Below are 15,502 nucleotides of genomic sequence, written 5' to 3'. Positions count from 1 at the left end.
CCTACACCTAGAATGTGCATCACCAGCAGCACGTCACCTATTTACAACCGGAGAGAGGGGTTTAAGGGTGAACCATCGAGGGCTTAGCCTTGGCACATGACCCACGACGACATAGCTCCACCATCAAACCTTCACTGAGAGCTTATTCAAACACCAAAACCAAGAGTTTAAAACAAAGCTAACTAAAAGCCATTAAAACATAAAGAAAGTGGAGGGTGGAAAGAAGGGAGGATGGAGCCGAGGCCCCCATCCCCTTTGATCTGGTTATTGTTTGGGCTGGGTTTCTAGAGAGAAGCCAGAAGTTCTCTCTCTAAACTAGGGTTTCAAGAACTCCGAATTAATAATATTATTGCACAAAGTATTTTTTTTATTTAATAAACTTATTTATATTGATTTTGTGCAGTAATTATAAGTGCAGATCATTTACAACTAATTAATTCAATAATTCCTATACAAACTCCAACCTATTACTTATTTGGTCTATTTTTAATTTACATAATATATAGGAGGATGAGAGTTAACCTCTATGGAAAAAATGTCCAAAAGATGATTTTTTTTTTTTTTTAACTAAACAAAATGAAACAACAATGAAAGCAGAAAGATAAATGTGAAAATGATAAAATTATAGTTTAGATCTACTCCGATAAACTTTGAAATCGGCCATGAAAGTCAAATCTGAACAATCTGTTTGGTGATCTGCCATTATCTTCCCAACGATCGGCTCAGGAAGGATCTTGTGCTGCTCATGCCTCACAAGAGGTGCCGGAGAACTATATATGCGACTTTTCAACCTCGAAGAAAACAAAATAAATTAAGAAAATAAGATAAATGAGGGAATGAGAGTGAGAAGAGAAGGGAATGAGAGATGGAGAGAGGAGGGAAGGAGAGGGGGAAAGGAAGAGAAATGAAGGATGGATAAATGAGAGAAGGAAAAAGGAGGAGAAAGAGACTCATCTTTCAGCGATTTGGAGGATTTCTGAGAGAGAGTTTGAGAGGGAGAGTGTTGACAGTAGGGTTTCTGAATTCTTATTATTTAGTTTTGGGAATATTTCAGGGAAAAAAAAAAAGACAAAAAAAAAGGGACTTGATCTTCTATATATCTCATTATAGCCTCTCTTTGTTTCTATGTTAATATTAATAGGTCTCACAAGCTTTGCTTCAGTGATCAAGAGATCTAGGGACCAATAACTAACTACTAAAAAATAAAGTACGTCAAAGTAAAATGACAAAAGTTAATAAAGCAAAAAAGCCCACATTAAATATATGACTGCAAATAATTTTGGATAAAATTAATAATTTGATTGGATATATTATTTTTTATTTTTAAGTTGAACTAATTAGCTAGTGTCAATATCAAACAATTATAATAAAGTCATGATCAAATTAGAAATATGTGGCTAATTCAGTACGGAATAATTAGTAAATTAAGTTTCATGCTTAATTTGAATAATTAGATTATATAGTATATTTATAATTTCAATAAATTATGATGATCAATGATATAATATATACGAGATCGATGTGCATGCATGCATGATACATTATTAAAGACATTATTTTCTTCTTTCAAACTCCCACAAGTTAAAGAAATTTAAAAGGGCTTTGCTAGACGTAGTCTGCAAATGCAATCGGCATGCAGTCGGCTGTACGGAATAAATAAAAAAAAATTATAAAAATATTTTTTTTATGGTTGTACAGAATGAATAAAAAAAAGTTATAAAAATAATTTTTTTTATATAGGTCCCATATTAATTTATTTTTTCCAAAGCGACTGCACGCTGACTGCATTTGCCGACTGCACAAATCATTTCTCAATTTAAAAACGGCTCTATTCGGGGGGGTAAAAAAAAAAGGGAAATAATAATGATTTTGAATGATATCGTACGGCCCCATCCCTTTTCTCTCGAATCCGAGGATATATATATATCTTCTATATATAAAAAGTGTCTATAAAACGGAATTTTGTTGTTTTAACAGAAAATCTTACTTTACCGTTAGTTACCGTTAAGTATCAGTTAAGCCACCGTTTGTGGCCATTTGACAACGTATTGTGAATGTAACATATCGACCATCAAATACTGCATTTATTTCATTCTCAGTCTCTTCGTCTACTCTCTTCTCAGTCTCTTCGCCTCTCAATCTCCTCCACCGCGCCTTAGATGCTGCGGATTTCATTGCAACTCAACACTCCTTTCTCCAACAAAAACCAAAGCCCAGAGAGAGAGAGAGAGAGAGAGAGAGTGCGAGGCTTCTGAATGTGTTCTTAGGGTTCGACGAAAACCACCTCTCCACGGTCGACGATAGCTAGCTCGACAAAAACTCTGCTCACTAGATTTCGTTAAAGTTGATGTTCGTGTAATGAAGTGGTGCAAATAATAAGGAAGAGAAACGAACATTTGAAGCTGGATGGGTGCAGATAATAAAGAAGAGAAACGGTCACGGTGATGAGATAGAATTCGATATTGAGGCCGTGGACACCAAGACACTTTGGGAGCTCGATCGACTTGTCACCAATTGAAAGAAGATGGTTAGCAAGATCAAGGGTCAAACTCTCATGGGAATCTACGGCAAAAACAATCGGGTAGAGAAATTCCACAAATTCTAGAATACGGGGATTGTTTTAATTTTGATCCAAAATTTTGGGCATTTTATGCTAACTTTGCTTGCTAATTATTGTGTATGTGTAGGAGCTACCTGTGAGCAGCAAGAAGACAGTCATTCCTCATCAAGTGGTATAACCCATTGTTTCATTTCTTCTTGGTGGGTTTGAGAAATTTTTATTTGCAGAAATGATTTACAGTGAGGTTTGGATGCAGATTGAAATTCAGGGAGTTCTTATGGGAGTGATTCGGACGCCGATAATGCATAGTCATGAAGTTGCATTGAATTAATTGAAATGGCCTCCCAAGAGTGGAATCAAGTGGAGAGGTGGATCATAAAGTTTGTGCTATATAATTGTCTTCGATAAATTTCATTTGTACTTTTTGGTATGAGCTGAATTACGAAGAAGCTCTTTCGATACAGGGGATGGGTGTTAAAATCGGTGAAGTGTGATATTGGCATGAACGATACAGCTTGCATGATGATTTGTTGGCATGAAAGCCTCTTTTTGCAGTGTCCGCATAGACTTGTTAGCTATTTCTCTTTTGCATTCTTTTTTTTTTTTTCCTTTTCTTTGTTATTGATTTTACCTTGTAAATTATCAATGGAACTAAATCTAAAATAATCATTACAGAATCGAAGTGACTTCTTTTGGGACTATTATTTTCTCATCTAAATCAATGTATACTTGAAAGAGGAATATAGGGATCATCATTTTTCTAGCCATGAAAAGTCCTTGCTAATTCTAGCCATGAAAAGGACACTCAATGGGGGAAAAAGGTGATTTCCCTGATCTCTGGGTGCCTTTGTGTGTGTGTGTGTGTGTATTTGTAGATGTGGAATAACTAACTTCTAATCTTGAAAATATATAATTATGAATTTGCAGATGGGGCTGATATATGGGTGCCCAGTGGAAGACATTGTAACTGGCTTGACCATCCAATGTAGGGGTTGGAAATCACTCTATTATAATCAGATAGGAAGGCCTTCTTGGGTGTTGCCCCAACAACCTTAGATATAGCTCTTATTCAACACAAGAGGTGGTCCGAAGGCATGTTTCAGATATTGTTCTCCAAGTATTGCCCCTTCATATATGGACGTGGGAAGATAAAATTGGGCGCCCAGATTGGATATTGCATCTATCTTTTGTGGGCTCCAATTTCCTTACCAGCGCCCTGTTATGTGATTGTTCCTCCTCTCTGCGTGCTCCCTGACATTCCCTTATTCCCCCAAGTTTATCTCTATTTGCCTTTCTATTCTTATGCTAGAGATATATGTATACTATGTTTGAACTGCATGTTAAAGAAACAAGCTAGAGTTAATCGATTTTAGAGATATTTGTGCTATATATGCATCTCCATTAATGCCACTCAGATTGATGTAGTACTGCCTTCTGCATGCACACATACTGACTCTTCTTTGTTATTCCAGGTTTAAAGCTTATGGTTCCTACCTTTTGCATACGTTTTTCTAGCTAGGAATACATGTAGCATCGCTAAGGCCCTGTGCACTTGGGGTACACTCAAAGCTTGGTGGAACTCTCAACGAATTTGGGTGATCCGAAGGACTACTACATTCTTTTTTATGCATTAATTAATTTTTTTAACTAAAAAATCAAATTTTTATTTATTAAAAACCTTGTCTCAACTAACTAAGCAAACGTGCTTTGCACGTTGCTCGTACCTAGTATATATATATATGGTGCATGTACTGCATACATGTTATGTGTCGTTTGGATTTTCTAGAATTATTGGCTAAATTATATAAGGATTTGAATTAAGTGAAATAAATAGACATATAAAATAAATTTTTATACATTTAATATTGTTACTTAATTGATAAATTCATGAAAACATTAATAAATATTGTCAAACTCATTTTGTGAGTATTTTTCTTTCTTTCCTTCTAAAATATTCAGTTGGATATATAAAAAATGGTAAGATCAGATGATCATGTTGAACTGTGAATATAATTGTGCCCCTGCATGGTCTTTCCACATGTTAATTGTTTCGTCTTCTTTCATTATATATGTCTCATATTGCAATTAACATGTGGAAAGAGTTTTCTAAATTGGGATCATATATGCGATTCTGATATCCGTATTCAAAGTTATGACCAACTTATTGAAATGTGCTCAAAATTGTCTTAATCAAGGAAAAATCATGATTTCTTGTTATCTTTGTACTGATTTGCCACCTCAAGGTATTTCAACGCTATTATCATACAATCTGATAACTCAACATTATCTGAATTGGATCCTCTTGTATCAATTAGTTATAAAGTACTGACATATTTTATCTTTTCTCTACCGATCACCTGAACATCAACGTAATGATCACTACAAAGGATACGCCCTGTTGCAGCTCTTGAATCCTTCGGAAATCACCCTATATTTCGCAGCTGATGGACTGTACCAACAATCGTGGCTTCGTCGCATGTTGGACGCCATATAATCGTTGCAACTGCTGGAACTCAGCTAATGTCGTGAATCGTTGGCTTTACAGATGTTTTCCATCGTTTTTTACTGATGGGAAAAACAGAGGAAAGCCGTTGCAACTGCCGTTAGGAGAACCGATTGTAATCGCTGCACTTAATTGTTTGGGTCGATTTACAACGTCGCAGTCCCCCAAAGATGCCGCTGCAATTATCGATTGCATCCTCGACTGAAAACGAGCTCAGTGACTCCGTCCAAAACGCCGATCCGAGAGAGAGGAAAAGAACTGGTCTTCCCCTTTATTTCATTCCACCGGCCAGAATATTCACTTTTTGTCCTCCTCCATCCCGCATCAAGACTGCTCAAAGAAGGTCACTGGTTCGACGCCGAAGTGGCCGAGTTCAGTGATTCCGTACGAAACCGATCTGAGAGAGATGAAGAGAATTTGTTCGATCCTCTGCCTCTTCCTTCGATCCTCTGCCTTCCCCTTAGAAGCCGACCAAAAGGAGCGGCCGAACTCAGTGACCGTCCGTCGCCGATCTGAGAGTGAGGGGCAGACGGAAATCTTCGGGATCGTGATTCCGAACGAAGCCGCCGATAACGGGGTCATTTCCGTAGAAGCCGTGAGCTTCGTCGTCAGATCTACGCGATCCCGGAGCAGAGGCTCCCCTGGTCTTCAGTCTGTAGACGGCGAGAGAGGGCCGGAGCTTGGTTGGGTTGCTAGCTCCGTGGGTCGACGGCGGAGATCGGAGGCGTACTGAAGATGTATATATCGGAGGCGTGAAGATCTGTAGGGGGGGAAAGTGAAAAACAGTGGGTATAAATTAAACCGCACGGTTTTGTTGACTAATTTGAAAACCGTTGCAAAAGTTTTTTTTTTTGTTTTTGAGATGTTGCAGCGACTTTTTTGTTGCAAGAAGTTCAAAAATCGCCATAAAAATTAATTTGAATATTGCAGCAATTTATAGTCGACGTAAAAAGCCAAAAAGTGCTGCAAAAGACCAATTTCGAATTTTGATGTAAAAAATTTTGCAACAACATAAAAATTGTTGCAAATAAAGATTTTTTGCAATAATTTTTGTTCCATCAAACATAAAATTGCTGGAACAAGACCTTATTCTTGTAGTGGATGTAATTTTCGTGGTTTTATTTCTAGAGATCATATGCTGTCCATGCTGTTAATATAATATAAGCTGGCAAATTAAGAAACCCAACCTAATCTCCAAGCTGCTGCTATATCTAAGATATTCATATATATATATATATATATATATCAATACGTACGCAAGTCTAATGTGTCGTATATGCAATTATATATATCACATGGACATATAGAGCATGATCTGCGCCTGTATAAATGTGTAGGATATGGATGATAATGATCATGATCACCAGGCTGGTAGGTAGATGGTAGATAAGTAGTACTACTATTATTATTGCGTGCGCGCAAGTCAACTTGTTTGTTAAAGAACATGATGACCATGCATATATGCCTACTATTTACTTTAATTAACTGCATGCGGCGTTAGTGCCAATAAATTAAATTATATAATGGACCCGGCCACAAAATTCAAACAATTTGGACGTTGATTCCTTTTTAGGTCTGCATGATCTATCGAAAACCAATTTCTATTCTCAGCATCTTTTATCTGCAAATATATATAGTTGCTTTCGATAACTTCACCTTTTTTCCACATTTGAAATAACTTTAATTACAAATTTAACTGATCATGAATTAAGGAATTGAAGGCAATGGTTCTCATGACGTTCCGTGTGGTTCATCATGGGCAGCAATCAAAGAATAATACCACCGATTGATTAACAGATCACAAGATGCTGCGCGCATGGAGACCATGTCAATTAGTTCTTGAATATTATATATAATATATATATAGATATATATAATATATATGTATAACCATAATTTCGTACTCAATAGTTAATCAGTCAATTAAATACACGTATTATGAATCCAGATCAACATGTGAACATGACTCACGAGTCCTTCATTGATCGAGATCGAGCTGTTTTGTATCATGTAGTTATTTATACGTATTTTTTTATAAATTTTATTGATATAATTGATTAAAATAATTATTTTATATTAAAAAATAGTACAACCAATCATATTAATAAAATGTACTAAAAATACGATTGTTACAATATGTATTCATGGTAGGGCGCAGCTATAGCAGTACTCACCGATCAGTTCCAACTTTTCGTTGCGATAAAATAAGCAATTTGACCATACGATCGAACATGATAATGTTGGACCACAAAACGACTAAAAAGACAGACCGCCTAGCAATACTCGAGGAAGTGTCTGGTTTTGCACATGCTTTTCTAATTAATATTTCTTAATTTTGTGTATTAATAAATTGGGAGGTAATTAAGGTCTCGGGAGTAAATCACAATCTTCGAGACCAAGGAATCTTGGAGGCACCAAAACAAATCCTAATTGGTCTCTTGTAGCCTTTCATTATACGTAAGTACGTAATCAAAAACAATAATTAATATATGCAATATTTCGTGAAGATCAGATGCTGCATGCATGCATGTTCGGTAAGGCAATTGGAGGATATCATGATCAAGCACAGTCTATATATCCCAAGTACTACTACAAGTAACCTAACGTGTACGGTACCGCCAGATTAACGAAAATTTGACTTGCACGCCACCCCGGCCACAATGCATATAATATATATATATGATTTCTTTTTTACAAAATTCTAAAATCTCATTGTTCATTTGAATGGGATGAGGTTTAGTTTGAATATTTTTTTCAAAAAAATCTTTAATATAAGATAATAAAACAAAATGTTCTTTCCTATACCAAAATATATTTAGAAAATTAGAACAAATATCATAAATCAATCGTGTGTTAAAATTATCAATTTTTTATTAGAGCAAAGAATTAGAAAATTGTTCATAAATCGTTTTAAATTTGATTTTCTGTTAGAGAAAATTCAAATGTTGGATTTTTGCTAAAAGCAAATATTCTAATTATATATATATATATATATAATATGCAAACTTAAGTGCCCATTCTGGAACGTCCTCACAAATAAAAGCATTCAAATAGCAAGTAGTTAGATTTCGTGTGGAATTTGGTACACGATGATGATCGACACTATAACACATTAGGCTTTTTGCGGCGACTAATTCTTGCCTCAATAAGCATTTAAACTGTGGATAAATGTCTGAATCCACGTTTTCTTCTTCACAGAGCAAATGCGGTAAAATCAACGTGACACTAGCACTGAATATCACCGCAAGCTCCATCGCCGAATACATAACTCCGTTTACTGCCGATTTACCTACTGAGAAGAGAGCCGCGCTAACTGCCGCAGATGATGTCATCAGATCAATCTCACCGCCGCAGAATAAAGAGATCAACCCGAGTTGATGTTCATCGCGGCTTTGGGCAAAATCATCCCGGCGAGTTCTTAGCCGCAGAGGTGAATTTCCATGGTACATCATCCACCGGTTTCAACGATGGTATGATTCCCAAACCCCACCTCGGCGTTTTCAATGTTAGCAGCAATCGATTTTGCTGGAAACTGTTTCTATTTGGTTTGGGGACCCAATGGGGATGAAAATTTAACCCCGAAATTTTGCCGTGGCTAACTTGATTATCTACTAGATTCGATCTTATAGATCTAGATGACCATTGAAAACACATAATGGAAGATCTAGGGCCGACATTTGAGCCATTTGAGATCAGTATTATATATAGAAGTTTACACCCAATTTTCAATGCAATTTCCCAAATCTGTTCGAAAATGGTGTTGCTTATAGTTGGTGCTTAATTCATTAGCTACGCCCATATGTAAATGGAACTGCTCAGAATATTACAATTGAATTTGGCTACTTTGAAGGCTCTACGTTTGACACCTTGAAGCTTTACTACTTTGTTCCCTTTACACAATTTGTTATCTTCAATCCATTGGGCTTGCACATAGGGTTTTCACACTATAAAACAGAGTGGAGATGTCATCAACAAACAGAGTATGGTTTCGTGTAAGTGTATTTGGTGCCACATGGAATCTGTTTGTGAATATCAATTGACATACATATTAAATCGACTATATATCTAGCTTTTACATTACAGTCAATTATATATATAGCAAACAAATTAGCATAAATAATTATTTGTATCATCATTCCACCAACTCACTCTAAAGGCATGTAATGATAGAGGTAGAACAATCTTTGTCAAATAAACCACATCTAAATTACCTTTTAATTTATATAAGATTATAACTTAGTTTAGCAGTCTCACTACAACATTCATACGGGGATTTCCACTATATGCCAACAGTCCTACTATCATATCTACATGTACATGTACCAAATCCTGATTATGATATGTCTTGAATGGAGGAGACTTTTGGGTCTTGGCTAGCACAACCAATTTAGCTTTGCCCTTAGAATTTGTAATATTGGTTGACCTGTTGCAAAACTCAGACTTTGTTAACAAATTGAATTAGCATAAACTCAGACCATCAAGAAACTGCCTAAGAATGGATTACCTTGCACTATATGACCTTAATGTTTTGGTCTCATTTTTCATAACTAGCTGATGAGATTTTATCCCTAGTTCATGTTAAAATCAATAGCCAAGTTAGATACTCAGTAATAGGTAATGAAATAAAATAGAGGAAAATTGGCATCCCACATACAGATGGATTTTTATATGATAGCCATAATTGGAAACCTTACCCATCACAGAAACTATATGTTTATGTGATGACACTTAATTGGATAGTTGTCATTTATAAACAAAAACCAACTCCATCATTGACTGCAAAATATGTTGTCATATATTATAACATTAACGTAGGTTATATGAGCATGCATGTGAACTGTCCTTTTTTAAGTAAATTCTCCCTGGTATGAGTTCACTGCCACGTTAACAAAATGGTATGCTAAGTTCCCTTCACTATATCTCTTATATATATTTATATATATGTATAAGTATATATACAGGAGTTACTTATGAATAAACTCTTGTACATATTTTTGGTCACTAACTGATCTTCATTTGAATACTACTACTTGGACATCAGAATTCTATATTATATTCATATAGTTAAATAGGACAATATTTGTTTATAGTCCAGTACTCCCATATCCTATGCTAAGTTGATAGAATATCTTTTCAATAGCAAGTTGCAAAGCACTATTGACTTTATACAAATCATTGACTCACTTGCATAGGAGACCAATTGTTTTACTAATTCAAGCAATCACAAACAATTGTATAAAAAAAAATTACATGCTACGTAGAACCCTTTCCAGCAAGACATCCTTAATAGGGCTGACCAAAATTCAAGACTACTAAATAATCCCCCCCATGACCACTTCCATCAAAAGTGTAGCAAAAATTGGTTGTCAAAATTCAAAAGTGGAGCACTGCTAGCATGTTGCTGGCTAAGGCATTGTTCGAGTCTCTCTCTGAGACTCTAATTCTGTCTCAACTCCTGACATACGATTGTTTACACATTCCTCATACTCCTGCATATGGTCCCTCATAGCCAGGAAACCATTTTGTATTTCTTCAAGCCGATTTTTATATGTCTATGCAATTTTCTGATTTTCTGCATTTTTCGTTGCAAGACGTTCATATTCTTCATTGGGCACTCCAGGCATTTTGGCCAAATCAAGTAAAACAGAGTGTCCCAGCCCTCGTGAATAGCCTGACCTATATCCCAAAACCTCCCTAAATATGGTTGCTGCTGCTTCATCTGTTTGATCGTCTGGCTCCTTCGCATTCATCATTTGAACCATCTCATTCTATGGATAAAAAACATTGGCCATTAGCTAGATAGAATATGGACTCATCTTCTACCTAACACATACTGTCCCAAGGCTAACATATGGAAAAAGCAGCATGAAATGAATCATAACACAGTTTATAAATGTGTCCACATTCCTATATAAAACTGTTTTGGCTTGAGCTATTTAATTGATAATAAACAGTATGTCGCCTGTAAGCAAGCAAATATTACAGATTCTCTTTTTTCATTGCATTTACCCTCAGAATATGGCTGCATGAACATAATTATCAGATTGAAATTTATATTGGACCCATAACCTCAGGTGTAAAAAATATACATTATGACATAAGTATATTTCAGATGGTTATAAATGCACTATTAGCCACTCGATCACATAATTCTCCTCGGTTGTTGGTGTAATAAATCTGTCCTTTTTATTCGACCAATGCGAATCTCTCTATAGAAATCAATCAGATTCTTCTCCTTCTACATTTAAACATAAGCAAACCTTTTAAATATAAGCCATCGTGTTGCATTTCAAATAATCCTCATTACTTTAAAATTCATAACATCTAGATTTTACCATACCTTTCTTTTCATTAGTACAACAAATGATGTCCGCCCGCTTGTGTGGTTGACCTTTTGTTTACTCCTATTTTTTTTGTTTTGGGTGGACATTTTCTGCAATAAAAGCAGCATGAGATGTATATATAATTACTAACATCTAAAATTATATGTGTTCCTGCAGTTATCAACTCTTGGTGCTTATGATGTGCAGCAAATTCTATATTCTTGTGCTCATACCCATTGTCCTAGTACTATTAATCGATTTGTTCTGAGGATGGTAGGGGAGACCACAACAAACCCCTACAAACACAAAATTTATTTTACCCATATGGCATCATCTAATCTTCCCAAGACTAGTTCATAAACAATATTCAATATGTTTAATTAGTTTTGCTTCTTTTCTGGACAACAAGGACTTTGAAAGGCATTACTCTTTTCATATTAATTTCACTGAGCATATTTCTAGTTAAATGAATAACATCTGAGCATAAAATATTAAATTTACCTTAAATCCTTCACTCGACCACTGACGGCATAGCCACTCCCAAACATCATGCTCCACCAAGCTGCCTCCATTTGCCAATGCCTCCTCATGTGTTGCATAAATGTTATATTTACGGTGTAGCTTGTAATGAAATGCATTATAAGACAATGAGATAGCTGACTCGTCACTGTCCTTTGATGATTTTTCTTGGTCCAATCTAATACAAAGTCAGCCTATATATGTTTGTGTATTAAGCACCCATGTTTAGTCCTTTACTGTTAGTTGGATACATTGTCTTAATATTAACCCTATCATTAACTGCTTTGTCTTAAATATATTCTATTAATATATAATGTTTCCATTTATATCTGGAACTGTTTATTGCATTTAAGATAGCCTATAGTTTCGTGTAAGTGTTAAAAGGACTTTCCATATTTCAATATCCTAATTAGCTCAAACAAATCCTCATCAAAGGGCATGTGCTACGATAGATGTGCTACACTACATATGAAGAAATCTGTGTAGTCAAGCCTAATTATAAACATATTTGCAATTTTTAAACCATTCTCTAACATGTTAATTTTGTCAAATATAAGCCAGATTATATACACAAATCCTAAGTTCTGAAAAACTAAGTATACACTTCACCTGTTGGACAATGAGCTAACACAGATTAAATACACATATTAACACATATTTAATACTTAGAAAACTAGAAGAAAGCCACTCATGAAACGGTTATATAAATCATTAAAGTTGGAAACCCATACTTTAACACGTTTAATAAGTTCCTCCTTCCCCTTTCCGTCAACAACACTCCAGCTAATATGCCTCATATCTGCATAGTGTCTCACAACCCAGGTCACTCTTGTTGTGTAGACTATTCGGTTGTTGCAAGATGGGCCTATCTTACCATCTTTGATCTCCAATGGTATCTTCCCATACTTGCGCAACCTCTCAAACTCCATTCCTGTCGCTACTCCCCTAACATGTTTAGTACTACTACTGAATTCCACTATAGCACAACCACAATAGAGTTAGTTAGTGCTTATATCTTACCATCACCATAGCACAACTAGCTCAGTTGTTAACTAGCCATATATACTGAAAATGTTGAGTATAAATATGTATACTTACCCTCAGCAGTGTTATTCACCTCTGCAGAAATACATGGAGGCAACCTAGCTGAGCATGGGTCATCTGGAGGTTGAGTGGAGTCATCAGAGTGAACCTCAACTTCATCTCTCAAACTCCAAGCTGCTGGTACTTGACAAGGTGGACGAAGTGTGGCAGGCAACACTCGTCCTCGACCTCTACCTTTAATTGCTTGATTCATTTCTCCTACACATGAATGAGGAATAAGAAACATTTTCATGCATCAGCTTGACCTGGTACCCAATATCCAATACCAAGCAGTTTTGTAAGCAAACATCTCTTAAAGTGGTCACTCCAAGCTTACCAAGTTATGTGTATATGCTGTAGCAAGTTGTTAATGTGGACGTGCAGAAATAAACCAAGTCTTGCTAACAATGGAGGAGCAAAACGTGTGGCTCCCTAAGCAAAATATCTCACAAGTTGTTTGTAATGACCAGAAATTACCCTGGTCCCTAGATATGAGGAGCCAAGGGTTGGTAAAAAAATTTCTCCCACTTCAAGTTGATCTGCTTCTCTCGCGTAAGTGAATGCTAGATGAAGGCCAAAAGCATGGGCTATACTGGTAGACTTGGATTGCTGTATATCTACTGACATTAGATGACAGCTATAGGTTGTAGCCATCAACTCCTAGTTAATGTAATTCTTTTATTCTAATTAGAGTTTTGTTGTAGAGACATATGAAGCAGTTTCTAGCTAGTTGTGGGGAAGTAGCACACGTGTAATTAGCCTCCACTTTTAATAGGTTCTTTTTACCAACTTTTTAGCCATATGTACATTTTGCCATTCAGGCTTATTCAATCAATCGTATTCTTCGTTTCATTTTTATAGACAGATTATTTACTTGTTCCTCTATATTCTGGGCAATAATTAGTACTGAAGAGAACAGTGTCACATCTATATTTCAATTTTGGTTATATTGCAGTTATATTTAAATATATTAATGTATATATATGTTTTATTATTTAATGTATATTGTATCAATATCTATATAAAATTATATCTATATATAATTAATTAATATATATTAGAAGTTATATATATAACTATGTATAAGCCAATATATATTCTAATATATATATATATATAATAGAAGTTATATATAACCTCTCAAGTAGTTGGCGACAAGCATTCAATTTGGAATACTTGTGGTCAAGCAGCTTCTATATACCCTGGAGCAGAACATATGTATGCATATATATATAAACATATTATTGCATATATATATAAACATATTATTGCATATATATATATATATATGTATATATATATATGCAAATACATATTTATATGCATCAAATATATATATATATATTATGCATATTAATGTAGATACTTGGATCAGAATAGTGCAAGCAAATAAAGTAGATTTCCTCAATCAATTAGTAGCATACTTGACAGAACAAGAGTATTGTGTTACACCTACCAGACCATACATTTACAACTCCAAGTGCAGTTATATATACATGTATTGCAGTTACACTTTGGATACAAAACACGTTGTCATACATAACGACTCTATTTTTGACACTCGGATCACTGCCATCATCCACACCATGATGCCTGATATATACGATATACACAACCAAGGCGTCTAGTGAACAGGGTGCAGTGTCTCACGATGGGCAGTGTTTGAAGGCCTTCCATGAAAACAGGGGGCTGAAATATCTAAAATAATTGGCTAAGCAGTTTACAGTTGTAGACTTCTCCATGAAAATGGCTTTGCATTCATACACAACATCATGTCCAGTGCACGAACACCTATATTGATCAAACATACAATCCCATACCATTGGGGTTAGTTCCTAAATGACAACAGTACAAACAATTGTAAAAGCTTCATATTTACGGCATAGCAAAAAAAAAAAGATGCTACCATATTAAATATGGTAGGTATAGAAATATATTAAATATGAGAACATTGGCTATATGAATTAAACCAATTATAAGACATGTATAAACTGCAATGAGGAGATGGTTTTGGGTCTCCTCACTGCAATGGCCCCATCTCCTCTTAGAAACATCACGAAAAAGGGCGTGGAATTGATAAGCCACAATGATGGCTGCTTGGTGCAGTTTTTAAAGTCTATCTTTGGATGGAGCAAAAACACAATTATTAAACTAATTCTAATAATATTCACACAATATCACCCTTTCCATACAGACACGGTTGTAAATGATAAACAACTGCCAACATGCATCATAAAATACATATATATACTAGAGTTAATATATCAGTTACTAATTATTAATTTCTGACATTATAATAGATATAACAATCATTCAAATAGAAAAGGTTTGTTAGTGGAGGAGCGAAGAGAGATGCCTACTGGGCGTATCAGCTATTTGACCATCACTTCATTACTTCATTCACCTAGAAATTGCATGAGATGATAGTTAATACATGTCATTAGAGGAGAAAAATGCATTAAAGTTTATGTTGTGCATCTATACAGAACAATGATTATAAAAAACTTTCTATTC

General features: G+C 35.2%; 2 long non-coding RNA genes across 2 annotated transcripts; both read left to right on the top strand.

Moving 5' to 3' along the window:
• Positions 1-2,617: 2,617 nt before the first annotated feature.
• On the top strand, positions 2,618-3,322 carry LOC122311870. The gene is made up of 2 exons (XR_006242894.1): positions 2,618-2,732; positions 2,817-3,322. It is a non-coding gene; the product is annotated as an uncharacterized LOC122311870 (long non-coding RNA).
• A 4,784-nt stretch (positions 3,323-8,106) lies between these two features.
• On the top strand, positions 8,107-13,846 carry LOC122309562. The gene is made up of 2 exons (XR_006242457.1): positions 8,107-8,533; positions 13,031-13,846. It is a non-coding gene; the product is annotated as an uncharacterized LOC122309562 (long non-coding RNA).
• Positions 13,847-15,502: the final 1,656 nt, after the last annotated feature.

This window comes from Carya illinoinensis, chromosome 5 (assembly GCF_018687715.1).
Source record: "Carya illinoinensis cultivar Pawnee chromosome 5, C.illinoinensisPawnee_v1, whole genome shotgun sequence".
Lineage (NCBI taxonomy): Eukaryota > Viridiplantae > Streptophyta > Magnoliopsida > Fagales > Juglandaceae > Carya > Carya illinoinensis.
The sequence above is the reverse complement of the archived record's forward strand: the minus strand, read 5'-3'. Positions and strand labels throughout refer to the sequence as shown.